Source organism: Schistocerca piceifrons, chromosome 4, assembly GCF_021461385.2.
Source record: "Schistocerca piceifrons isolate TAMUIC-IGC-003096 chromosome 4, iqSchPice1.1, whole genome shotgun sequence".
NCBI lineage: Eukaryota > Metazoa > Arthropoda > Insecta > Orthoptera > Acrididae > Schistocerca > Schistocerca piceifrons.
The window spans coordinates 470,976,357-471,003,096 of NC_060141.1; positions in this window are offsets into that span (position 1 = coordinate 470,976,357).

Consider the following 26,740-nt stretch of genomic DNA (forward strand, 5'->3'; position numbering starts at 1 on the left):
ACTTTGTAAAAAAACGTTTAAGAGTACGATAATTTCAGTAGAAAAATGAAATCGATAGTATTTTTAAGTATAAATCATCGTGCATCTTATGCTCATTACACCTGTCACACATTTTAGAATGGCATAAAATGCTACGTATAATCAGTGGCAGCATATGCATTTAGTGGTACTATGTACTTTTTCACTCCTTTACTTTCTTTAAATTTCAATTTCGTTATTTCCAATTGAACAGCTGTTGCAGACGCGTGTTTCTCACCTACTGTTACACTGAATCTACCATAAATGGACAGCGTTTCCGACAAATTGGTTGGAATTTCCACTAAAAATAGTGCAGAAAAAACATTAAAAGTATAAATATACATATTTTGTGGTTTTTGCTGGTTATTTAGAGATGCCGATGGGTTTCTGAATACTGAAGCCAAAATTTCCGTTAAGTTCCCATTGTTTCACAACAAAGTGTGCAAATGTTGACTGACTTCGTGAAAATATATAATGGTCATTTTTAAAGTAATAGAAGACAATAGAATGATGCTCAGTACGGTAACGACCCACACGCTGTTGGTTTGGGAGTAAGAGAAGTACTAACAGTATCTTCTGTAAAAGCACCTTGTGAGACGTGAAAAATAATTCCTTAATTGCTGTTTCCCATGAAGGTATCTCGCGCTAGTTTGAGGTTTCCTATTGCTACATGCTAATGTGCTTCTTTCACAGAACGTCTGCCACTGCATTAGTTGAAGTTATGTCTTCTTCAGAACCTATAACCTTTGGAGGCCATTAACAATCGATACGACGATAGCGTGTGAATGGCCATCCTACTATTTGTCTGTATCCTTCCATGTATTTTAATGACACGTAAAGTAACGAAATCCCGTTTCAGACAGTACGTCACCTGTACAGATGGAGACGTAGGTACTGTAATTAGTTGAACTATTACGAGGGTTGGAACTTTAACAGTGGCAACTATTTATTTACAGCCCGGACAAAATAGATACGTGTTTCAAAGTTTTACTGACCTTCAAAGTAATCACCAGCATTATGTATAACCCGCTGCCAGCGATGTGGACGTTGTAGGATACTCTTAGCAGTGCCAGTTGTGTAGACAGTTCGAGCGGCGAGGTCTATTGCCCGATGAATTTGTAGCAGTTCTGAAGTGAATGCCGTGAAGTGTTTCCTTCACTTTAGAAATCGAGTTGAACTCACAAGGGCGTAAGTCTGGGAAGTGCAGTATGTGGTATAGCACTTAGCAGCCCCATCACTCAAATCAGTAACAGCTTGCATTGTACATGCTTGAAAATTGTCCTGCACGATGATGGACAGGTCCTGCAGAAAGTGTCATTACTTCTGTCTCTATGCTGTTCATTTTCGGAACACAACCTACGACCAGCTTAGAGACAGAAGTGATGACACTTTCTGCAGGACCTGACCATCATTTTGCAGGACAATGCTCAAGCATATACAGTGCCATTTGTTACTGATTTGTTTGACAGATGGGGATGCTAAGTGCTATACCACCTACTGCACTCCCCTCACTTTTAATTTTGCTCGTAACACGTAATTTTTACATGCATGTGCCTTTTTAAAGAAAGTGTATAAAGAATAAAAGTGAAATTTTTACAATTAGAGTTTTCATTTTACATTATTTCTTATTACATTATAAATGTATATAAAGTGTATAAAACAATAAAAATTAATTTATTACATGATATATGAATATAAAGTACATAAAAAATAAAATTTAACTTTTTCAATTAGAATTTTCTTTTTACATTATTTCTTATTACATCTGCTTTCTTATTACATTATAATTCATTTAGGTCCAGATTATATGTGCATTTTTTAGTAAGCCAGTGCTTGACATACTTTTTCAAAGTATGGTCCATCACTGTTTTGATTTAATCAAAATGGTTCAAATGGCTCTGAGCACTATGGGACTCAACTGCTGAGGTCATTAATCCCCTAGAACTTAGAACTAGTTACACCTAACTAACCTAAGGACATCACAAACATCCATGCCCGAGGCAGGATTCGAACCTGCGACCATAGCGGTCTTGCGGTTCCAGACTGCAGCACCTTTAACCGCATGGCCACTTCGGCCAGCGTGATTTAATCCGGTAATGAATTGTGGAAGACAGCTCTATCCATATGAAAGTCTTTTTTATGCCTCGTTTCATCGTGGTGGACGTCCATATTTCTTTTTGTGATCTTAGTGTCTTCTTTCACTAGCATTATGGTTTCTGGTATATACATCGCATAAACTGTAAGAATGTTGTGTCTAGTGAACAGTGTTTTACAAGAGGTTCTTTGTTTTACTTTTGCTACACTCCTTAAAGCTCACTTTTGCAGTATGAAGACTCTTTTCATATTTGTTTGGCATGTGCTGCCCCACAGTACTATCCCATATGACAAGAAAGGGTATACTAACCCATAATATATAGTTCTTAGGGTTTCTGAATTGAGATATGGTGATAATCTCCTTAGTATGTAAAGACTGGATGTTATTTTTTTTTTCAGACATGGTCAGCTTGCTGCTTCCATGAGAGTCTGTCGTCTATGTATAGTCCCAAGAATTTACAATCTGAACAGCTATTCGACAGAGTTTCTTTAGTCTCAATGTTGTGCCTATTTATACCACTGGGTTTAAAATGAATATTTGTTTTTTCCATGTTTACTTTCAAGTTGTATTTTCGAAGTGTTCTCTTGCCTCTTCAATAAAGCTACGAATTTCTTCGACTAGGCTGGTCTCACTGTCTGAACAACAGACACCAGATGTGTCATTGGCATACATAGTGACCAACTGCTTACTGTCTAGAGAACTTGTGAAATAATTTACGTAATATATGGAGGCCTGGAGAACCCCAAAATCTATTTTTCTTTTACTTGACCTTTTCTGCTCTAGTATTTCTCTGTTGTTATATTGGGTTTCTGTACACTGTTGCCTGCCCTTTAAATATGTCTCAAGCAATTGCATGAATTTTCCAGTGACACCACTGTTTACAATTTTTGACAAGAGTACATCATGATGTACTCTGTCAAAAGCTTTTGAGAGGTCCAAGAATACTCCTGCCATTTGAGACTTTTCATTTATATTTTCAAGTAAGTGGTGAACAAATTGTACAGCTGCTGACATGGTACTTCAACCCTTCCTGAAACCATGTTGGAAATCCCCAAGTACATCAGCGTTATTGCAGTGTTCCAGGATTCTTTTTAATATTATTTTTTCTATCAGTTTGCTAAATGTCAAGGGCTATGGGCCTGTAGTTCTGTGCATGCTTTCTTTCCCCTTTTTTGTGTAATGGTTTAATTACAGACAGTTTCAACCTGTCAGGGAACACAACTTCTTCGAGTGTACAGTTTATAAGATGAAGTAGTGGTTTCAACAGTTCATGTTTGCATTTCTTCATCAGATGTGGTGAAATTTCATCTATTCCTGCTGATTGTTTGTTTTTGGGGCTATCAATGCGCTGCAAAATATCATAAGCACTTACTGTGGGTAGTGTACTACTTCAGTTCTGTTTGTCAGTAGTCTTGAATATGTGCTATTTATCCTGTTTCATACAGACATCATTTTCGACAATATCTATGAACTAATTATTGAAAATATTGCTGACCAGAAAGGGATCAGAAATGACATTATTGTTTGCAGTTAATTCTACATTATTAATTTTGGTGTCTGTTTCCTTATTTCGTATTTTATTTAAAAGTGACCAGCAAGACTTTGAGACATTATGTGAGTTTCGTATCTCTTGGCTGATTCTTTCTGCTTTTAATTTTCTTACTTCATTGCGGTACTTGTATTTCTACTGCTTGTAGGTTTCTTTATGTACCTTTCAGTCAGTCTGTGTAAGCGATACATGTTTTCCATTTTTTCTTTTAGATCTTTTGTTTTACAGTCTAATGGCACAGGTTTTGATGTTAAAGGTTGGTTTTTGTGAATATTTATTTTTGTTATTGGCGTGGTCCTATTTAGGTGCCCAGTCCGGATTTCTACAAATTCGTTCCATTTATTGTTTACCCCATTGGTAGTAATAACTGATTCCCATGATTCCTGACTTAAACTAAGTCTTAGCTTGTCAATGTTGTTTGCAGATAGTATTCGCTTGCGCTCATACATTTCCTTGGTTTGAACTTGGTATTACATTTTAGTACTAGTGTTTGACCTAAATGACCTGAAAGATGACCATTTATGATGTCTGCTGAGATGATATGGTCATAATTTGTAATGATATGATCAATTGATGTGAGTGTGTAAGACATTCTAGTGGGTATTAGTCCAAGAACGTCTTTGGCCCCATAGGAGAAGATACAATCTGCAAAACGCTTTCTTTCCTGGTTGTCGAGTAAGGTGTTTATGTTCAGATCTCCCAGTATGATAACATTTACATTTCAGCAACCTGAAATTGATTTACTTACAATTCCATTAAGTGATTCCAGGAAAGCGTCAAAGTTTCCACCTGAGGATCTATATATACCTATAACAGTGAACGAAACAGTACAGAGTGTGAGTTTAAGAGCTGTAATTTCGAAATGTTTGTCAGCATTGATTTTTTTTTTTTTTTGTCCACAACACTTTTTCAGTGGCTGTTATTAACTTATATTTTCTCACGTAAATGGCTACGCCACCGCCTTTATTCTGTGTTCTACAGCAGAATGTTGATAGGTTATAGTCTTCTAATTTGAAATAATGAATGTTGTCTACTGTTTTTTGGTGTTCTGTGACTATTAGTACATGTGGAGCTAGCTCTGTGATGAATGATTCAAATGCATCTACTTTGTTTCCTAAAACCTGTGCATTATAATGCAGAAACGATAAACTGCACTCGTTTGAACTGAGGTCTGCTTGGGGCATATGTGATCACGTACACTCGCATCTGGCGTTGCACTGGCAGAAAGTTTTATTGTCCTAAAAAACGTCACTTTTGTCCTGCTGATGCATTGTATCACTGACCTGATATTTCTTGGTTGATTCATCCGTGAATTCGTGATTTTTGTCCTTGAGAGGGATGGCCACTGCAGCATTATACTCCGCATTCAGTTTGTTGTTTACTATATCTTCGATCCGTGGCATAACCAAGTCTTTTCCTAGTTTGTTGAGGTGTAGACCATGGGTTGTGTGGAATCCTCTTTCTTTGCTGCTTATGTCCACAAATGTTACGTTTTCGAATCTCGAGCATGTATTTTGTATTTCCTTATTTGCTCGCTGCACTTCTTCCTTTACACATGACCAATTTGGTAAGTCGTGTCGATGTGGAACCGAGAAGATGATAACATTTGAGTTTCTAAGTTCATGTAGCTTCCTTTCGAGTGAAATCATTAGGCTTTTCGTTTCATTTCATGCTACATCGTTCGTTCCCGCTAAGAACACGAAAAAGTCTTCGTTTGTTGATGCTGTTTTCTCAACATGAATTGTAGAAGTCACAGCTTGAAATGTTGCGCCAGGTTTCACCGTACTAGTAACACTGTGAATGCTTCTACAATGAAATTCAGCTGCTATATTCCTCCCCTGACTGTCCGCAAACAGGTTTATTTTCCCAGAATTTGTTGGATGGTGATTTGGTCTACCTGAACTTTTGTGTTGCGTGTTGACACAGTTTGTTTCTTGTCTTTTGTCCACATTAGTCGATAATCCATCTTGAGAAGTTCTTGCATTTGAAACAATGTCGGCGACCACACTCACGGTGGAATTGTATTTTCCTTGATGTTTAAACCTTTTTGTTGTGCTTTGTTTCCGTCGTCTATTTTTCCCATGCCGCTCGACAAATTTCGTTGTATTATCACTGTCTATAAATGAATTGAGAGCACTTCAGAAGCGCTTTCGTGCATAATGCTTGCGTTGTCATTACATTTACTATTCACACGATTTTACAGTTCTTGAGTGTTTTTCTTGTATGTGATTTTAGTCCACTTTTCACTGGCAGTAGCCATGTTTTTCGGAACTTTTAGAGAATTCGACTCACTTTTTCCGAGCTGAAATTTCTATATATCTTCTTTCATAGCACTGATAATAAATTGTAGGCTAGATACACGTTCCTTTAACTTTGTTATTTCGTCCTTGCAATTTGCACGCGCTTTCTTTTTACCGATAGGATTAGCTGTTTTCCGCGGAGAAACACGACGAACTTTCGAGTTGGCGGCCTCCTGAGTTCAACTCGATTTCTAAACGGAAGGAAATACTTCACGGCATTCGCTTCAGAACTGCTACAAATTCGTCGGGCAATAGACCGCGCCGCTCGAACTGTCAACACAACTGGCATTGCTGAGAGTATCCTACGACTTCCACATCGCTGGCAACAGGTTATACACAATGCTGGTGACAATACTTTGAAGGTCAGTAAAACTTTGAAACATGTATCTATTTTGTACGAGCTGTAAATAAATAGTCGCCACTATTAAATTTCCATCCCTCGTATTTCACACATATTAGCATCACGTGCACCTCTAATAACTGAAAGATAACTCATTACTGAGCGATTAACTTCACTGACGTTGTTCTCTACTTAGTGAGTATCAAGAGTCGCGTTCACATTAACTACTCGAGCATCGGAACGGCCGAAGATCTATTTGACAAATATTACATTTTATTCATTATTTCCTTTTAAGGTAGCACAACTTTTCTGAAATTTCTTATTCCATTACAATTAAATGTTGTTAAAATTTGAGGACTATGAAAAATGTGGATGACAAACTAAATTTAAAAAAATGTGTTGATTATCTCTCGTCACCCATATAAGAACCAACGACATCAGTTGGCACAAATTTCTAGTTTAAGTTCTCAATTTTAAAGGATTTTCGCTTTTTGCTTCCCTTTTTGCATTTGTAAATGCGAGAGTGGTTCAGTAAGGGATACACTGTCGGCGATTGAGATGCGAAATTTAGTGTGGTTTTTCGTTTAAGGAAAATGCCTCTATATGCATTTTGTAGTCAACAAGTGGAAATTTACAGAGTGATTATAATGTCACGAAAACAGGTGTGGTTCTAGTCGACCGCGGTTGATGAGACGTGCGAAGGCCAGGGTGACCAATATTGCCCACCTGCGATGACAATGTGTGTCATATCGGAAGACTCGAAAGACTGAGTCAAGCCTGTGAGTGCATTCATGTGAGGCAGACTGCATCCCAAACCAGCACCTCTGTTGGCAGTGTGATGGATACCACAAGCAACAAAATGGCCTTCCGAAAATCGTGTGCACGCTTGGTATCACGGGAACTCTTACACGAGAACGAAACCAAGCGGATTGGGTTGCGTCTCCAATGCTTCAGCCGGGCGGTGCTCCAATCCTGCACTGCAATGAGGTGGCAGAAGTCATGGGACAGCAATTTGCACATATATAGATGGTGGTAGCATCTCGTTCACAAAATATAAAAGGGCAGTGCAATGGTGGAGCTATCATTTTTACACAGGTGATCCATGCGAAAGATTCTGCAACGTGATTGTGGCCGCACGAGGGGAATTAACAGAGTTTGAACGGGGAATGGTAGTTGGAGCTAGACGCATGGGACATTCCATTTCGGAAATCGTTAGGGGATTCAATACCCCGAGACCCACAGTATCAAGAGTGTGCCGAAAATAACAAATTTCGGGCATTGGTTCTCACCATGGTTAACACAGTGTCCGACTGTCTTCACTAATGGTTGTCAATGCTAACAGACAAGCAACACTGCGTGAAATGACAGCAGAAATCAATGTGGCACGTACGATGAACATTCCCACTAGGACAAGGCGGCGAAATCTGGTGTTAATGGACTATGGCAACAGACGACTGGGACGAGTGCCTTTGTTGACAGCACGACATCACCTGCAGCGCCTTCTGGGTTCGTGACCATATCTGTTGGACCCTAGACGACCGGAAAATCGTGGTCTAGCCAGATGACTGCCAACGTCAGTTGGTAAGAGCTGAGGCAGGGTTCGAGTGTGGCCCAGATCCCACGAAACCATGGACCCAAGTTGTCAGAAAGGCACTGTGCAAGCTGGTAGTACCTCTATTATGGTGTGGATTGTGCTTACAGGTGATGGCCTGGGTTCTCTGGTCCAACTGAACCGATCATTGACTGGAAATGTTTATGTTCAACTGCTTGGAAACCATTTTCAGCCATTCATGGACTTTATGTTTCCAAATAACGGTGGAATTTTTATTGATCACAATGTGCCATGTCACCGGACTACAACTGTTTGCGACTGGTCTGAAGAAAATTCTGGACAGTTTGAGCGGATGAGATGGTCACCCATCTAACATATATGGGACATAACTGTGAGGTCAGTTCGTGCACAGAAAGCTGTACCGGCAACGCTTTCACCGTTATGGACGGCCACAGAAGCAGCATGACTCAGTACTTCTGCAGAGAATTTCCAACGACTTGTTGAGTTCATGCCACGTCGAGCTGCTGCACTACGCCGGCCGAAAGGAGGTCCAACAAGATATTAGATGGTGCCCCATCCACGACTTTTGTCATCTCAGCGTATATCGTTGCAAGGAACGAATCATGGGTGAAATTTGCGACACCTGAGACATAGCTGTCATCAGTCTCATGAAGATTCCATTCGTCACCCCCTCCCCCTTTCCGCCACGAGAATTCAAGCAGGGGAAGAAAGTTATGGCCACAACTTTGGGACACGCAGGGCGTGTACTGATTGATATCCTCACTCATGGTGAGATAGTGAATGCTGTTAGTTACTGCTGCACACTGGGACGATTTCAAACAGCAATTGACCGGTATTGCTATCACAGGGTGACGTCTTGTTATAAGGGAACGCCGGACTGTGTACCACGCGTGATTTGAACTGGCTTTTCCAGTGGACTGTATTGAACACCCTCCACACCGTCTGGATCTCACACTAAGTGATTTTCCTCGCTTCGGGCCGTTCACTATCGGCCGCCACTTCAGAAACGACATCGACGTTCTGGTCGCTACTGATAAGTACCTTGATTTCGTTTATGCCGCTTTCGAGAGATAGGTTTACTGATTGAACTAATGCTTAGGAACCATGGTTGCTATGTGGAAAAGTAATACGCATCATTTCTATACCTCGGTAACTCTGCGTATCTCTTTCATTCCCTGAAAAAACCTATACTTGCAGAGAAGGTTTTGCCGTACTTTTTTGAATTGCCCTCGTAAATTATGTTTCCCATAAGCTCTGGCGCCAATTGTTTCTTATTTCAAGGAGGACAGCCGTGTAACTAATAGTGTGTTGGACACCTTTTACTACCATTATAGCGCAGATTTTTCAGGGAAGGCCTTTTACCAGTTTCCGAAACAAACAGGGCGAAATTTGTTCCGTCGCCCGAAGCATATCATCAGTTGCTTCTGAGTGTGGAGGATAATTGTTCAGGTGTGAATTTGCCTTAAGATATCGCTGAAGCAAGCGGTTTTCGGTTATATCTGTTTATTTGCACAGCGGTTTCAGCTGACTTAATACCAATCAAAATAATATGTTTCTGAAATAACTAATTTTCGGTTTTTTTATTCCTGTTATATACTTTAATAAACGCAGAAATCGAACAAAAATCGAAAAATTTTGGCTCTCTCGGTTTCCAGACACATGGAAGCAAAATATTAAATTAAGCAGGCAAATAAAAGAAAACTTAGTGCACCCACCGTTCGCTTCTTTTCTGGAAAAGTGATTAGTGGTTGAATACTACAAAAAATCACCAGTATCCCCCTACTGAAACTAACTTTTTTAAACTTTGCTCAGCAATCATGTTGTAATCAGGGATCATGTCACTACTTCGGCATTACGAATAGTCAGTGATAAAGGATGAAAACTAAGGTTGAAAAACTTTGTTTTTCGCGTTAATTTGTCCATAGCCAAGGGCTACAAGCAGATAAACACATATTATGTAGACACAGAAAGCATATCAGATACTTTCTATTTTTATTATATACTATCAACGAATTGTTCTTGAGTTTTTAATTTAAGAATATCCCAAAATTTTCTTCCCCTTTTATTAATTCATCAGGGAACTCGTGCGCAAGTTTCGCACTTTTACAATTTTAAAGAATGACAGTATTTGGAATAAGTGTAGTGTTGGGGTAAGGGTAGCTGTGAGAATGCAGATGGTACATATTTAAAAATGAACCGAATGTCGTGAAATAATAATCATGAATTGGTGATACATCCTGGTCAATGTACTTCCTTGCATTATTACTTATAATTCTTAAATTTCGATCGTAATATTTGGATTTACTTGTTGACGAAGAGAAGTTTAATGAGAAACACGAATATAAAATACAAACAATTAAATAAACGCAAGACGCATAGGTTAGAACGTGGTCTTCGCTCCTTACCAGGTATATCACCAAGGCCACAATAAGGTCTAACTGCTTTTTGTGAGTTTAATTGCGCTTTGTACTTTATGTAAGCACGTTAGGCCGTAATAGCAATAGGTAAATCACAATTGAAGGCCATAATGAAAAATATATTTGCCTTTTCGGAATCTACATGCATTCAGAAAAGTCAGCTTGTACGACGGGCAGTGATACTGAACCACCGCAGTGGCCACGGTTATTATCTGTCACAATGCTGTATAGCTATTAGTCAGTTAATCAGTAGTTTAAAGAAAAGGTATCTGTAATAAGATAATATGTAAAGGGATTCTCTTGTTCGTAATTATTAACTTAGCTTCGTAAAATGTACTGGTAGGTATGAAGTTGGGCATCCACGATGCCCTCTCGCCTATGATAGTTAAAAGTTTCTTTTATGTTAAAATTTTCCACAAATAGCATGTCCAACGGCCCTGCCGCATCGGGACACCAAGGCAAGCCTGCCGGCCGCTCTGTTAGCTGCGCTCAGGTCTGGCGGTACGACACGCCAGCTGAGACACTAGAGGAATGCCTTAAGTCTATGCTCAGTGGAAGAGCTACAAGCTTTGCGCGCAAGTCAGAAATAAAAAGGTAATGCAGAAAAAGAAGTTCTGTGCACATCCCTTCATTGCTAATCGTGACATTAACGCGTTATTTTACACGCTTTATAATGATTTAAGAAGTTGCAGTGATAAAATTTCGAGTATCCTGAGAATGACATTCTGTTCATTTGAGAGGCGGTGAAGATCTCCCGAGTTTAACTGACGGGAAAGATCACTGCTTTAAGGAAAATAATCTGACCAGAGGAAAATATTTCAGTGATGTGTACTCAGTATCTAATTATTTGTTGTCTGCAGTGATATATACAAATGTTTTAGACAAGAAGTCGGAAACCTGTCTCCCTTGTTAACATATCTACTTTCTTAAAATAATTCTAGCATGTCTGATGTATCTGGCCCATTAGCATCGCTTACTGCAGCAGGAGATGTACCGGTACCGTAACTGTGCTATTTCGATCTGGACGTCGGTTTCGAGGAACAGGGTTTGCGAGGTGCCTGCTTATGAGTATGTAGTAAATGTCATGCATGTGCCATCACTGGTCTATTGGCCAGCAGATCTGCCATAACACAGCTACATTCAAGGAAAAAATCTCTGACGTGCTGAAATGGTTGAGAAATGTTCTTCACTATCAATGACACAAGTAGAGAAGCTGGTGCCAGTTCGTCTGTCGAGAATTCCGACATACTCGGCTACTTTTTACCCAATGTCTTCAACATCGGACTGATATAAAGTGCCACCACATGAAGATGAATGTGTAAAAGTTCGAGGCCACCTCTTCCAGTGGGTATGGTCAGGGCATTGTATTCAATCCTGAAGAATAATCCTGTACTGACGAAGTATACAATGGCTACCAGTATGCATCAAGCAATGGCTGCAGCATCGGAAGAATCTGTGCATATGGGGGTATGTGATGCAAAATAGGTAATCATGTAGGCGACCCACTAAATATTGTCTAAGGCGCACAAGCAATTCGCTCTGACGCCACTCTGAACAGCTAGGAGCAACATGTTAAAGCTGATCACCACCATGTGTCTTACGTCATTCCTGAACATGATCCCCAGACACTTTGCACTGTCCCGTATCTGGAAGGCTGCATCACAGTCACAGGTAGTCCAGCACCAGTATTCAGGGCCACCGATTTGTCAACGTCCATACCTCAATCTGTAGCAGTACCACATCTGTAGATGCAATCCAACACAGAAAATATTTTGTTGCCCATCCACATCACCAGTAATAGGTCATCTGCAAGGAGTAGCACTGAGAAGTGTGTCCCCATATCGTTAAGTCCTGTCGAGAGTTGGCAAAGGCCGCTGAGGAGTGGTTTGACGGTCAGTACATATATCTTCGTGGATAAGGGACATCCTCGTCAGATCAATTTCATAATAGTACGGTGCCCGGTCCACTGGCCTTTAACAGGCACTTTAGAGGTGGCTCCGTGTGGTAACTGCATCCCCATGGCAATTTATAGGGCTGCAGGAACTTAATTTATGTCAACACTTCCATAATGGAGGTATGGCTGATCCTGTCAAAGGGCTGATCAAATTCTGTGGATATCAGAGCATTGTGCTTTCACCAATATGATCGAATTGCATGACTGAGTGAGATAATGCAGTGGTTAGCACAATGAATCACATTCAAGAGGACAGCCAATCTGGGCTTGTACTCTGTCTCTAATAACCTAAGTTGATGGGAGATTTAACCCAGTCCTCCTTCCTCCACTTGAATTGCAGTATTCAATGAGTGCCATCTGAATGTTGTTATCGCCGCTGAGAAATGTTTGGTCAAGTGACATCACGCGATGCACTATTCTTGTAAGTCATGCTGCCAACAGTCTGGTAAAAATTCTCAAAATCACAGTTAAGGAGTGTTAATGGGAGGTAGAATTGGAGTCATGTGTCACGTGAAAGTTAAGATATTGGGACCATCAGCCCATTTACGAGGGCAAGTGGAAGAGACACATCAAGAGATGTTAATTCGTGGCTGATTTCAATCCAACAGGAAGGCATCAAGTGTTGAAACATCTGATAAAACTCCAAGGGTATTGTCGATCCTTGTCGACTCACTGAGTGCCCATTTATCTACAGCTTCTAACACTTTGTCCTCATTTATTTCCTCCAGTAGTATGGCCACTCCTCTTGATTTAACATCCTAAAAAGCATCTGAGCACTGTCTTGTAGGGCCATCTTCTTCAGTGTGTAATCAGATATAGTAGACAATGAAGGTGTCTGCTATGTGATTTTGTGTAGGCAGATGTATGCAATCATGTATTAGGGCTCTTCAGCGCTGTTTATATTCGTGAATGATAAGGTGCATCGATGGGCGTTCACCCGTGAATCATTCTAGTGTCCTTGTGCAGATCACTGCTCCTCCCAGATGAGAGTGCATATAGCAATAATTTTTGCCATGGCTCATTGTACCACAACCTGTCGTTAAGGAGAGGGGCCCTGATTGGTACATTCCCATAAATAGTGAAACAGAGGTTTAAAGTCTGCTATTTCCACTGTGAATATTCTTACCCCAATGCAATCAGTGCACACCTTATCACTGGTTGGGTACATCACAACCACCAACATAATGTGGTAGAGTATATCTGTCAATACTATTCACAAGATTGCCAGACTTCTTCAATAACATGGTGACTCTCTGAAGCTCTAAAGTGGACCACATTAATTTTCCATAGACCATAGCTTCGCCACACCTGCTGTCTACTGGGCAAGATGGCACAGTGGTTAGCACACTGTACTCACATTTGGGAGGATGATGATTCAAACCCAGTTCTGGCCATCCCGATTTAGCTTTTCTGTAGTTTACATACATCGCTTCAGGTAAAGGCTGGGATGTTTTCTGTTAAAGGGCACAGCTGACTTCTGTCCCCATCATTCCCTAATCTGATGGAACTGATAACCTCACTGTTTAGTCCTCTACCTCAAATCAATAAACCAATCAACAAACCTGCTGTCTTTGGAGGGTGATCATTCAGATATGTACCATGTGGTCAGTGAAGGCCGCTCACCATAGTTCCGTGTCATGGACATCAGGTTGGAGGCAGCATATGATGTAGACGCGATGGATGCAGCTGGCAGAGTGGCTAGTTAGGTATGTACAGGGTGTACATAAATGTTTACTCTGATCACAAAATAATGTAACTCTTTACTGGATATAGTAAATGAAACATGCATTATAACACATATGCCTATACTCATTAAGGTTTGAATCTTACATACCCATTCAACACAGGTAATATACTTCAAAATTTAAATCACTTCAATATGTCCACCCCTAGTAACATGGAAAATATCAAGCCAGTATTTAAACTCTTGCCACACATTCTGTAAATTATGGGTGTGGTTCTGCCAATGGTATCTCTGATACATTGTTGCAATGTCACAATATCAGGAACTGCAGTTTTGTACACAATATCTTTCACATAGCCCCAAAGAAGGAAATCTATGGTTTTTCAGATGACCTTGGGAGCCATGGAATTGGACCATCTATGGCAGTCCACCTGTTGGGGAAGGTTTCATTAAGAAAATTGTTGACTTGCCAATGAGGGGGAGCAACATCTAGCTGAAAGGTAGTGTCTTGCATGTTCTGTATCTAGGGAATGGCATAATTCACCAACATGTCTAGATAAACATATCCACATATATTACATTCAAGGAATAGAAATGGGCCAGTCACTTAATCACACATTAACCCACACTAGACATTAAGCTTTGGACTGTCCCAGATATGTTCTTGTATGACATGAGGACATTCTTATCCACAGATCCAGACATTATGGCATCTAACTGAGCCACAAACATGAAATGTAATGTCATCAGAAAAGAATACACACTTCAAGAAATCATTTTTTACTATATAGCTCACACAGCACTTCTTGTGGTGGAAGTGTTGAAAGAGACACAGCTGTACTGAAAATTCATTGGTTCGCTAGTAGACCTGTAACAAAAAAAAACATTACCATCATAAATATAATTAATATTTAATCTTGAAATAAGAGTAAACATTCAAGGACACCCTATACCTCCCTATTCAGTTTCCATGGACTGCAGATCTCATACCAATGTTCTCAAATATGGGCACTGGTTATGAGGTGGTAACTCATCCTTAAGTGCCAGCACACAATTACAGTTGTCGCTGAGGATGTAATAAACATGCCATCCTAGAAAAAGTGAAGCTATATCTTCCGCAAAGAAGGACACTTGTTCTCTTTGTCTGCCCTTCCCTGATGGAGCATAGGTGTTGATAAACCTCATTCCAAGTACAGCTACAGCCACTTCATGTGCTGGTGGTAGGCAAGTGACATCCTCCACTATGATGCCATCCTTAAGGAGTATTGCTAACCCACTACCAGTTTCTGAAGGTGGTGTCAGAAAATTGTCATAATCTCAGAGGGATGGAAGTTCATTGATGTAAACCTCCTGTAAAAGACTAATATCTATATCTGACTCAGTAGTTAATCTTTGACAACGGTTGTCTTGATCTGTGATAGTATAGTATTAGTATTAATGGATGTGATGTGAAACATCTGTTGAAGTCCTATATACATTATCCTTGGCAGGTTAGGGGTGGGGGCTGGGGACGGGGGGGGGGGGGGGGTGAAGGTTGTGACCTGTGGTGGTTTTGCTCAACCAAGACACCTGCAGCTGCAGGTGGCTGGATTTCCTCACTGTCATCTGCCCAGTTCTGCCAAGATGAATCCTGTGACCGGACCTCCTTAGCCTTAGCTGTTATGGCCATGACTTCCTCTACTATGCCGAGTTATGGAAATTCCTTTGGATCTGCCTTAAAGGTCTCACCAGTGTAGAGAAGGCCATCATATTCGCTGGTGTAATGTCAGTCATTTTTGGAAACACTTGCACGTTCTACTGTGGCACTGTCATTTTCTGCTTATTCATCTTCTGTATGAAGAAAGCAGTATTCCGAGGGTGTGCTTCATCTTATCTTTCACCATTTTGGTAACCTCTGTTTGTGTTGTCATGCACCATATCCAAATCTGAATGACGTTTGGAAGCCTCATTGTCTTGAAAGCCGGTGACCAAAGTGGCTATTGGTATCACCAGTCAGCTGGTTTCCATCTTTGTCTCCACTCCTGTGACATCACACTTCTGTTGCAGCTGCTCAGTAGGAGGTTCTTCATCCGACATCTTGGAGACATTTATTTTCAGCCACCTGTGTCGACTGTGCCAAGAGATCATCTGTCATTTGGTATTGGGGTACGTGCAAGGGGGAATCCTTCTGGAAGATGGCTGTGTATGTAAGAGGCATGGATTCTATCATGGGTATAGGTACAGCTTTGTCCATTGGAATTTGAATTATCCTCCATAGGATACACGTCAAGTCTACAAGACCTTCCTTGCCACAACCTGAGCATGTCTTTGGCTGCCCGTCATAAAAAATTGTTGCTCTACAACTATCAATAAGGAGATAAGAGGAAACATGCCGTGTAAGCTCAGTCTGAACTTGCTTCAAGCCACTGATCGTGGGGTATGTCTTGAAAGTGGTCAATTTTTTGGTGACACGGTTGAGTATGCATCCACATGGTTGTAAAGCATTGATTGCAGAATCTGGGACCCACGTGGTTGATTGACACTGCCCCCACATCAAATCAGAATGTTTGAATTTTAGCCCATTCTTATGGTCATGTACAATTTTATCATATACTCTGTTGTTGATCATTTCAAGATAAACCACACTGTTTGTAATAGAAAAGTGAATGTCTGTCAGGTCCTGAGGACCTATTTTGATCTCTTTCCATACAAACTGTTCGATTTTGAAAGTTTTGGGTTGTGTGAATCCAGTATTGAAGCTGATCTGAATGGCTGACTTTCTGTACGAGTGAACCATTTTGTGTCTACAGTGCAGCTATTCATGATAAATACAAGCTGTAAACAACCTTACAAGTGCAATGCTCTGTGGCATAAATGCAAACAGCTGTCCATTCCAAGCAGTTACTGTTGATGAAGTGACTTTCTAGGCAGATGCTCTGTCCAGTGTGCCATCTGGACACAGTGGTCACAATAGATGCATGAATTACCCTAACACATCCTCCATCAACCACACATTTTCAACTTACACTACACACTGCTGATGTAATGCACCTGCTTGATAATCTCATCACTCACAGTATCTTGCAATTCCTGTCAGAGTTTGAGCTTGGTATGCATCTGCTCTGAAGAGATCATTGGCCATCATTGAAAAATATGTGCAAAATAAGAAACAAGCACTGGAAATACAATTTGAATGACAGAAATATTTATCAGAATTTCAACAAATAAGTCATAGTGTACCACAAGGCCCCTGCTGTTTTCACCTCTGAACACTGAAATGATGTTTCTTGCAGTTGATACCATCAGTGTAATGATTGGTATAAATTTACACAATACCATAACAAAAAGCAAATCAATACTTGAGTCTATCACTCAGTTCCTAGGAACCAATAGGGTAATTCTCAATAAAGAGAAAACTAACACAATACTATTTAGTAACAACAATAGAAGGAAAATAGAGGAATCACCACACTTACAAGACCTTGGTATGAAGGTAGTTCAAAGCATAAAGTGCTTAAGACTCATTGTATGTAACTGATTACAATCGAAAGACCATACTGCTACCCTAACAAGCAAACTAAGTTTAACTACGCTTGCTTTAAGAAACATTAAACCACTGGTAACACATGATGCTATGTAAATAGTCTTTTTTTATATTTTAATACTGTCATGACCTATGAAATAGAAATACGGAGTCAGTTGAGAGATGGAAAAAAAATTTCAAACTGCAAAAAGTAACCATCTAAATAATGGCTAATGCAGGAAGAACAAATAGCTGAAGGCCATCAAACAGTATAAGTTAAGAGTTCCATGACACAACACAACTATACTAGAAAGAAGTACTGCTTATATGGCAGTATAACTTTACAGCTGCTTAGGGAAGGTAGGGACGTTTGACCAGTGGCAGGTTTGACCCTCCTTGGTTTAAGCATCATCAGAACAGAGAAATATGGTGCTTTCTAGTGGTAAATATTGAGATTACCTTTGAAGCAAAATTATTTTGTGGAATGGTACAGCAACAGATAATGTTTATTCATTTACTGTGAACAAACTGGAAATTTCCATTTGACTTGGAAACCTGCAGGTACCTGTTAGTCAAACTTATGTTAATCGGAATGAGATTAAATGCTATTTATTTATTGGTTGTTTCTCTGTAGTTTCATATGATAATTTTGTAAAAATTTCAAAATATAATATTGCTTATATTGGAGTTTTATTCAGAGGTTACCGGTATGTCAGGGAGGTTTGACCCAGAATTTTAAGGGAGGCTTGACCCAACAAAAAGTTCCCCTTTACTATAGTTTTAATTATATTCTGTTTCTTTTCCTGTAAATGCTTTTTATATGGAAACCTGGCAGAAATGCCAGGCAGAATGATTTCCCTGAAAGAATGAAAGGAGCTGTTATATGGGTTATTGAAAATGACAAAAGTATCAGTAAGGCAACAAAAATTTGAATTTGGACAGAAAGACATTGGAAAGATATATTAAGAAAGTAAGATGTGGTAACAAAACTACATTGAAGGTAACAATGTATCTAATCAAATATTTACAATGTATCAGGAAGCCAGCTGGTAAGATACTAAAGCAGCAAGTTACGACTAGCTCTATGGTTTCATGCTAGAGAAGAAGAAATTACTGCTGTGAACTCCATAAGCTAAAATCCTAGGAAGAGCAACTGCTTTTAACAAAATAACAGTGAAGGAGTTCTTCGATTACTTAAGTGAAGTTTTTGACAAACATGCCTTTGGTCCTGAAATCATATATAACTGTAAGTGAGAAGAATAGTGATGACCAAGCAAAGCATTTTAGACAAGAAAATGATAAATAGAATTTCATTGAGTTCAAACCCGATACAGAGGAATCATGTACAAGTGAGGATCCTGATGACATGCTGGAAGAACTTGCTGCAGATGGAGAAGATAAATTGAACTCTGTTGAAGATTCATTGGACAACATACAGCGGAACAAATTCACTAACAGGCAACAGTCATTTCCATTCACCAGAAAGGGTGTGCTTTTGACGGATTTCCATCTGACATTCGCACAAGTGGAATGTTTCCCTCTATTATAGTAATATATTATCCTAAATATAAGTGAATAAAATGTACAGTATTATGTGTATTTTTTTATATACTTATTTTGTATATCCGATAGTTAAACGTCAGTGCTTATTCCATTAAATTCTTTTCAAAATTCCTACTGCAAATCCTAATAAGAGAGTAACCCATATGTGGGTAAGGGAGCCCCCACGGAAGCTTGCCCATCACCCATATATGGAAGACACAATTACAAACATGTGATATCCACAAAGGTTTTGCCTGCACTGATATTTATCCATTTAACATCAACAGTATTACTGAGGATGATTTTTTAAGGTCATATGTTACAGATGGACCATATCTAAATGTAGACTCCCCTTCTATAGAAGAGGTGCCACGGCCATCAAATTCTAAGGATATTTGTGCAAAAACACATCCACTTCTATAGAGGGTCATTCAACAGTGGCCACTTCTTTGGAAGATCATCCAGTAGCATCACTTCTATAAAGGGCATTGCAGTAACATCCACTTCCATGGAGAATTTAACTTTTGTTAACATATTTGGAGGATCATGCAGTACCTTTTGCATCTAAGGCTTTTGTTGAAACTCTTGACAAATGCAGCCAGAGTGCTGCAGAAATCTCTTCTCGTGGTACCTCAAAAGTAGCGCCCATAGGCAGTCAGGCCATTTCCTAAAGGGGAGCAAATAAAGATTGTTAAAGCTGGTAGGAAAAGATGTGTCATTAGAATTCTGACTGATACAGCCAACAAAAAGCCACTGAAGAGGAGCTTACTTAATGGCTAGGTAAAAGATGTGAGAAAAACATTGCAAAATCAATGAAATGAACACTCCTAAGATCTGATGACACAGAGAATGTCAAAGAGGTTGCGGACTTAAATGATCTGCCACAACAAGAGTCCATCAGATTGGGGCTATGTTCTTGTGAAATTTGATCTGACAGATACTTTTATACTAGGGAAATATTAAAATATATAAACAGCAATGAAATCAAACTCAAGTTTTTGAGAAGAGTAGTACCCAAATCATTTCATTTTCCTACCGTTCAAGACACTAATGTAGTTGTATTTAGAGATAGAAAATTACTCATCCCAGTTGTAACTGGGGAACACAATATCTTGTCTCTAACATAATGTTTTCTGTCATTTTTTCAGCACTGGATGTATGTTACAATTATGCTCATGTATGTTTTATATGTAGTAGTTTTGCCTGATATGACTAATATAGTGTGCTCCAGTTATTTTCTTTATGTGTGTGTAGCCTATTTTCCCATTTCTTCATCACTCGGTCAAACATCCTTTACCATGGGTCAAATCTCCCATGGTTGAAGAGCTCTGACCCATATCAACCATCAGACAAAACTGATCTAATGTTATTTCTGTAAGATGGAGAACATTTTATAAATGAGGTAGGTACTGTACTTTCAAGAATTAGTATGCAATATTAGACAAAAATCAGCCAATACCAAATAGATGTATGATATGTATTTTAAAAACTTACTATGTTTCCCTAGCATTTCATATTTCAAATAGTAGCTTGAGCAAGAAATTTAAGCAAACAATAAAACTATTACTTACAGAAAGTCCTTTCTAATCAGTCAATGAATACACTCTATATGCAAAAAGTTGGAAACAGGCATACAGTGTAACTGAATTAAAGCATGTATAGATAGGTACATAGTAAATTCCAGATGTGTTCTTATATATAGTAGAATGGAAATAAAATGTGTGTAAGTAGGCTGGACAGTAGATACAAAGTGTGTAATTATGTGCAATGCAATTGTATTAAATGTTAAGTGGTGCAGGAGGGGTACCCAAAAGAAACAGAGCTAATTTCTTGGTTGACAGAGCTTTTGCAGTACTGCATTATGCCACTAGGAGCACAAAGAGCAAACATTCCAGAGTCGATAAGCTCAGTGGCATCACAGAAGAAGACCAGGACTGGTTTCAGCATAGTTTATAGTGACAACCGTTTTGTGTGATTGTAAGTTTTGCAATGGCTAATTTTTGTGAACAACATGTGGCAGTGAAATTCTGCCTTTTGCTAAGAAGAAATGGAACAGAAACTCCTGAAACGTAAAAAATGGCATACAAGGACAATGCTATGGTGAAAACACATGTTATTGAGAGGTGTTCCAGTTTCAAAAATTCTGAAATCTCAGTTGGTGGCAAACCTCATTCTGGTCATCCTTCCATGGCCCAAACATATGAAAATCTTTAAAAAAATTGTGACATCATCAGTGGAGATAGACAGCAGATCATTCAAGAAATTGTGGAGTCATTGGGAGTGACTTGGAGTCCAGAGCAGCAAATTGTGACAGAAAGTTTGATAATGAAAAGGGCAGCTGCCAAATTCATGCCATAACTGCTGACTGCTGAACAAAAGCAAGATCAGGTGGAAATAAGTTGTTGAGTCGCAAAGTAATCTGAATGCTTTTTCAAAAATTATCACAGGTGATGAAACTGGGAGCTATGCTCATGTTCCTAAATCAAAGCAGCAGTCAAGCCAGTGGAAGACTTCAAGTTCATCTCACTCCAAGGAAGCTCATCATGTGAAATCAAACATTAAGACAATGCTGACTTGTTTGTTCAGGGTGAGAGGAGTTGTCCATTCAGAGTTCGTTCTGCAGTGTCAGACAGTTAACCTTGCTTTCTGCTGGCAACTTTTGAAAAATTTGCACAACATTGTATGGCAGAAGTGGCCTAACTTAGGACAGTTGGATGACTATTTTTTCCATCCTGATGATGCCTCTCTTCACGCAGCCCTGTCTGTTTGACCATTCTTGACCTAAAATGGTGTGATCCCTGTTCCTCACACCCATTGCTCTGTTGACCTTGCCCTGTGTGACTTTTTTTGTTTCCTAGAATGAATAGAGACATGAAAGAAAAGTATTTTTCTGATGTTACTGAGGTGAAGAAGAAAACCACAGAAACACTGTTAAGCATAGAAAAGATGATTTAAACAATCTTTTGAAGAATGAAATAAAAGACTAGACAAGAGTGTTAGAGCAAGTAGAAAGTACTTTGAAGGGAATTGAAGGTTTGTGCTCAAAATGTCAATAAATAAGTTTAAAAAAAGCAGTTCAGTTTCTTTTGGGTACCTCTTTGTGTGTTACCATTATTGTATTAAACTGACAATGCAAATATCTACTTAGATCTGATCATTGTATGTACATCCAAAGCTGCTAAATTAATTTTAAAAAAATAATCATATAGGCTCAGTTGTAGGTAAGGCAGGAGGCAGACTGTGATCAACAGATACAATGTTAAGGAATGCAATCAGTCTACAAATGAGACTGCAAGCTAAACGCTCACGTTAACCATCCTAGAATATTTCTGAATTGTGTGGGACCTATAGCAAGTATGACTAATGGGGATATTGAATAAATAGAAAGAATAGCAGTACAAATGGTCATAGGTTCTTTTGATTTATGAGAGAGTGCCATGAACATGCTGCAGGAACTGAACTTGTAGGCATTTGAAGATAGCTACAAACTATCATGTAAAAAACTAATTACAAAATTTCTGGGACCATATTTAAGTGATATATCTAGGAGTGTACTACATCCCCCATAGGGACCATGAAGATGAGGTTAGACTAATGACAGCAAACACAAAGGCATTTAAGGAATTATTCTTCCTACACTCCATATGTGAATGGAATGGGAAGAAGTCCTAATAGCTGGTACAACGTGGCATACCATTTGCCACACACTTCACAGTAGTTTGCACAGTAATGTAAAATCAGTGAATTTATCACCATTCCTCTCAAATATGTTTACAAATACACATTGTAACACTTATTACTTTGAAAATTGTAGCACATTAACATCATTTTAGCTATATTATAATGAATTAATACAAATTTTGCAAATGAACTATATTACTAACATTCAATAGCATGCAAGATGTGATGACAACATGTAACACGATGTCATCTGACTCCCTATGTTTCAGTAAACTTCCAACAATATTTCAAAAAAACCTGTTCAGTTATTATGACAACAAACTGTAAATTACAGAATGTACCAAGAAAGTTATGGGTTATATTATATTAAAAGATCATCATGCCTCCTCAGGAGGCACCGCCTTAATGAAACACTGTCCATGCGGGCAAGGAGGTTTGCATGCTCTGGATCCGGAGGGCTATGCCAGCGGTAGCTTAGCTACCAGAAGTGTCACCCAAGCAGGACAGGCTGAAGGGGAGGAGCCAGGCAAAGTGTATCTCACAACGTCCTATATATCACCATTTTCCTATTCTCATCATGTCCTTACCATGTCCTTTTTCCTACCATCCTTGGGGTAGACAGGGCTCCTAAGCCATAGTGAAGGAAATCTGTCTAGGGATCACAACCCCAAATAATAACCCTCTCAAGCTAACAACTTGGGTAGTATCTTGGACAGTGGCTTGCCACTGTCCCACAAAGAATAATCTTCAACTGAGCTTGGAGGAAAATTTTGCTGTACGCGCTACCCCAAGTTGTAATCAATCCACCATCACCCTATGTGACATTAGTGGACCTTCGGATTCTGGGGAGTCTGCACCAACATTCCTTAAGGATGAGTTGGAGCATCCTGAAATCGCCGGACCTAAACTCAGACCAAGACAGCAAAGCTTCTTCACAACGATTAATGCTAATTCAGTGCTCAAAGTGAGTAAATTGAAACTTCTGACCAATTCACTTACACAGCACAATGTAGTACTGACAGCAGTACAGGGAACCGGTTTCACAGATTATCGTGCCTTCGAGTCCCAAGGATACAGAATCCTCAAAGGAAAAGTGGGTCAGCGAGTAATGAAGAACATACCCCACTTAGGTACAAAATTTATAATCAGTCACGAGATACTGGAGTCAATCACTGACTTCACCTCCCAAAGCAGTCATGTATCCATCCTGTCCCTCAAATGTGCTAACAAGAGCTGTATGTAGTCAATGTACATGCCCCAACCAACCAGGACAACAGACGCAATCCAGATAGAACGGAGAAATTCTGGGAAGACTTAAAGGATATTATCTCTAAAATTCCAGAGACACACACTGTCATACTGCTTGGTGGCTTCAATACCCATTTGGGAAGAGAGAAAAAGTACAGAAATATAGTGGGCAACTATCCAGCACATATGAGAACTAAGCGCAATGGTGAACGATTGGTGCATCTGTGTAGGACTTTTTGGTTGTCAGCCTTCAAACACCTGCCAAGGAAACAGGAGACTTGGATTTCACCTAACACCAACTTGGGTGAATTCCAGATAGAGCATGTGGCCATTTCAAGAAAATCTCAAAAGGAAATACAAAATGTGAAGATATTGAAAAGTGCTAATGTGGACTCAGACCACTATCTCTCAAATATCAAAATGAGACTCCAGCCTAGAAACACTAGAGTACACAAAACCCCCACGATGGTGAGATTTGATGTAGAGTGACTTATGAATAGTCAAGAATTATGCCAGAGACTGAACAGTACAGACTTCAACAGCTGGGACCAACTGAAGGAGACTCTTGTGAAGACGGCGAATGAACTTGCCCCCCTCACAAGAAGAAGGAAGCATCCATGGAGGAATGAAGACTGTGACAATGCAATAGCCCAAAGACAGACACTCTGGGAGAAGTGGAATTGTAAGAAAATGAAGATAAATTGGAAGAACGTTTTGTAACAAAGAAGGCAAACAGCTAAGACAATTCAGGAAACCAAATGGACCTTCACACAAAACCAACTGACCCAAATCAAAGAGAACTTTGCTAAGAATAACTCCAGAGATTTCTATAGTATCTTCAAGCAGACACTTAAAAAATATATTCCACCAAGCCTCCATTTCAGTGACTCACAGGACAAACTGGTTTTTAATGACAAGGACAACTGCCACCTCTTAGCTCAGTACTCTAAAAACCTATTCAACTGTGCTCCACCCAGTGAAGACTTCAACTACAAACAACCCACACCAAACCTTAGACTCACTGCCTCCTTCGTTGGAAGAAGTTGGAAAAATCATTCAACTTCTCAAGAATAAGAAGCAGCTGGAGAGGACTCTATCGTTGCTGAAACTCTGGAAATGTGCTGGAAATAATGCCATGGTAAGCTCACCAAGATCATCCAGAACATCTGGGAAACAGAGAAATTACCACCTGATTGGAACACAGCTCTGATCCATCCTCTTCATAAAAAGGGAGATGTTACTGATCTGAACAACTACCATGCAATTTCTCATGCCTTGGAAACATACAAGATTCTCTCCAAGGCATTACTAACAAGGGCAGAAGATCAACTGGAGAGTCAACTGGGAGAATATCAGGGAGGTTTCAGGAAAACCAGAAACTGTGCTGAATAGATCCTCAACCTTAGAATGGTACTGGCACCCTCCAAGATCAGAAACCAGAAAGTGGTTGTCACCTTTGTTGATTTCAAGAAGGCCTACAACTCCGCTGATAGAGAAACATTTAACAAAATACTCCATGAATTAGGACTAGACAACAAAACCCACAGACTCATTCTAGGAACCTTGACAAACACCCATTCAAAGGTCAAATTTAGAGGCGAGGTCTCAAAAAGCTCTGAGATAAAAACTGGAGTGAGACAAGGGGATAGACTCTCCTCTCTTCTCTTCATCTGTGTCCTAGAGAAGGTTGTGAGAGAATGGCACAAAGAACTGACCAATTTGGGTGTCCAGAGTGGTGACTACCTGGGCTGTAAAAATGAAGGACTAATTGTTGATTGTCTGGCTTCTGCAGACAACATGGCACACTGATTGCTGAGTCTCTTGAAATGGCAACAGTGCAGGTAAACTGCCTCAGAAAACAGGCAGCTAAAGAGGGTGTTCAAATGTTGCTGGAGGAAACAGAGTTCTTCACCAACCTCAAAGAAGCTAACAAAGAGATGTTACTAGACCAAGGAAAGATCAAAAGGACTGAGAAATTTAAGTATCTCGGTGAATGGATTGAACCCAGATTATCAGAAAAAACGTCATTATTAAAGATAGTCAACAAGTTGGAACTAGCATATCAACTGACTATGAACACCTACAACAAGAAATGCCTGTCATGCAACCTGAAACTGAAGCACTACACATCAGTCATACGACCAGAAGCCCTGTATGTCATGGAATGTCTTTCTATGAGCCGGAGAAGTCTGATGGAGAAATACGAAGTCAGAGAGAGGAGAATCCTCAGGAAGATCCTAGGCCCAGTAGAAGAAGCTGGGGAATTCAGAAGTCAGCGTAACTCAGAGCTCTATGAACATATCGAGAGGCTCTCTGACTGTGCAAGAAAAATAAGGGTAGCTTTCTTTCCATGTTGCAAGATTGCCTCCAAACAGATTGACCAACCGTCTGTTCACCTTCTTGCAAAACAAGAAGGTTTACGCCACTTGGCTGACAGAAACTGAGAAGGACATTAAATAACTGAGAATAACTGATCTCCAGAACAGACAGTCTGTGAGACACACCCTGAAGGAAGTCCGAAGATTTCAGCAAGAGCCCCAAAGAAAAGATGCCCTGGACAGAAGAAAGGAAGGAGTTACACTGACAAAGGATGCGACAGTACTGGGTAAAGTTCAAAACCCAACAGTTGAACAAGCATGGTCCAAAGTAGGCCCATTTGAAACAAGAAGAAGAAAAGATCATCATGATTGGCCTATGCCTGCTCACTTCATGCAATGTAAATTGCAAAGTCTCTCTTCACTGGATGAAAGTTCAGGTCAAATGCAACCTACCATCAGAGCTCTGGCCTACTGATTGGGTTAAAACCATTTACAGAATTTCAGTATGAACATATCTGG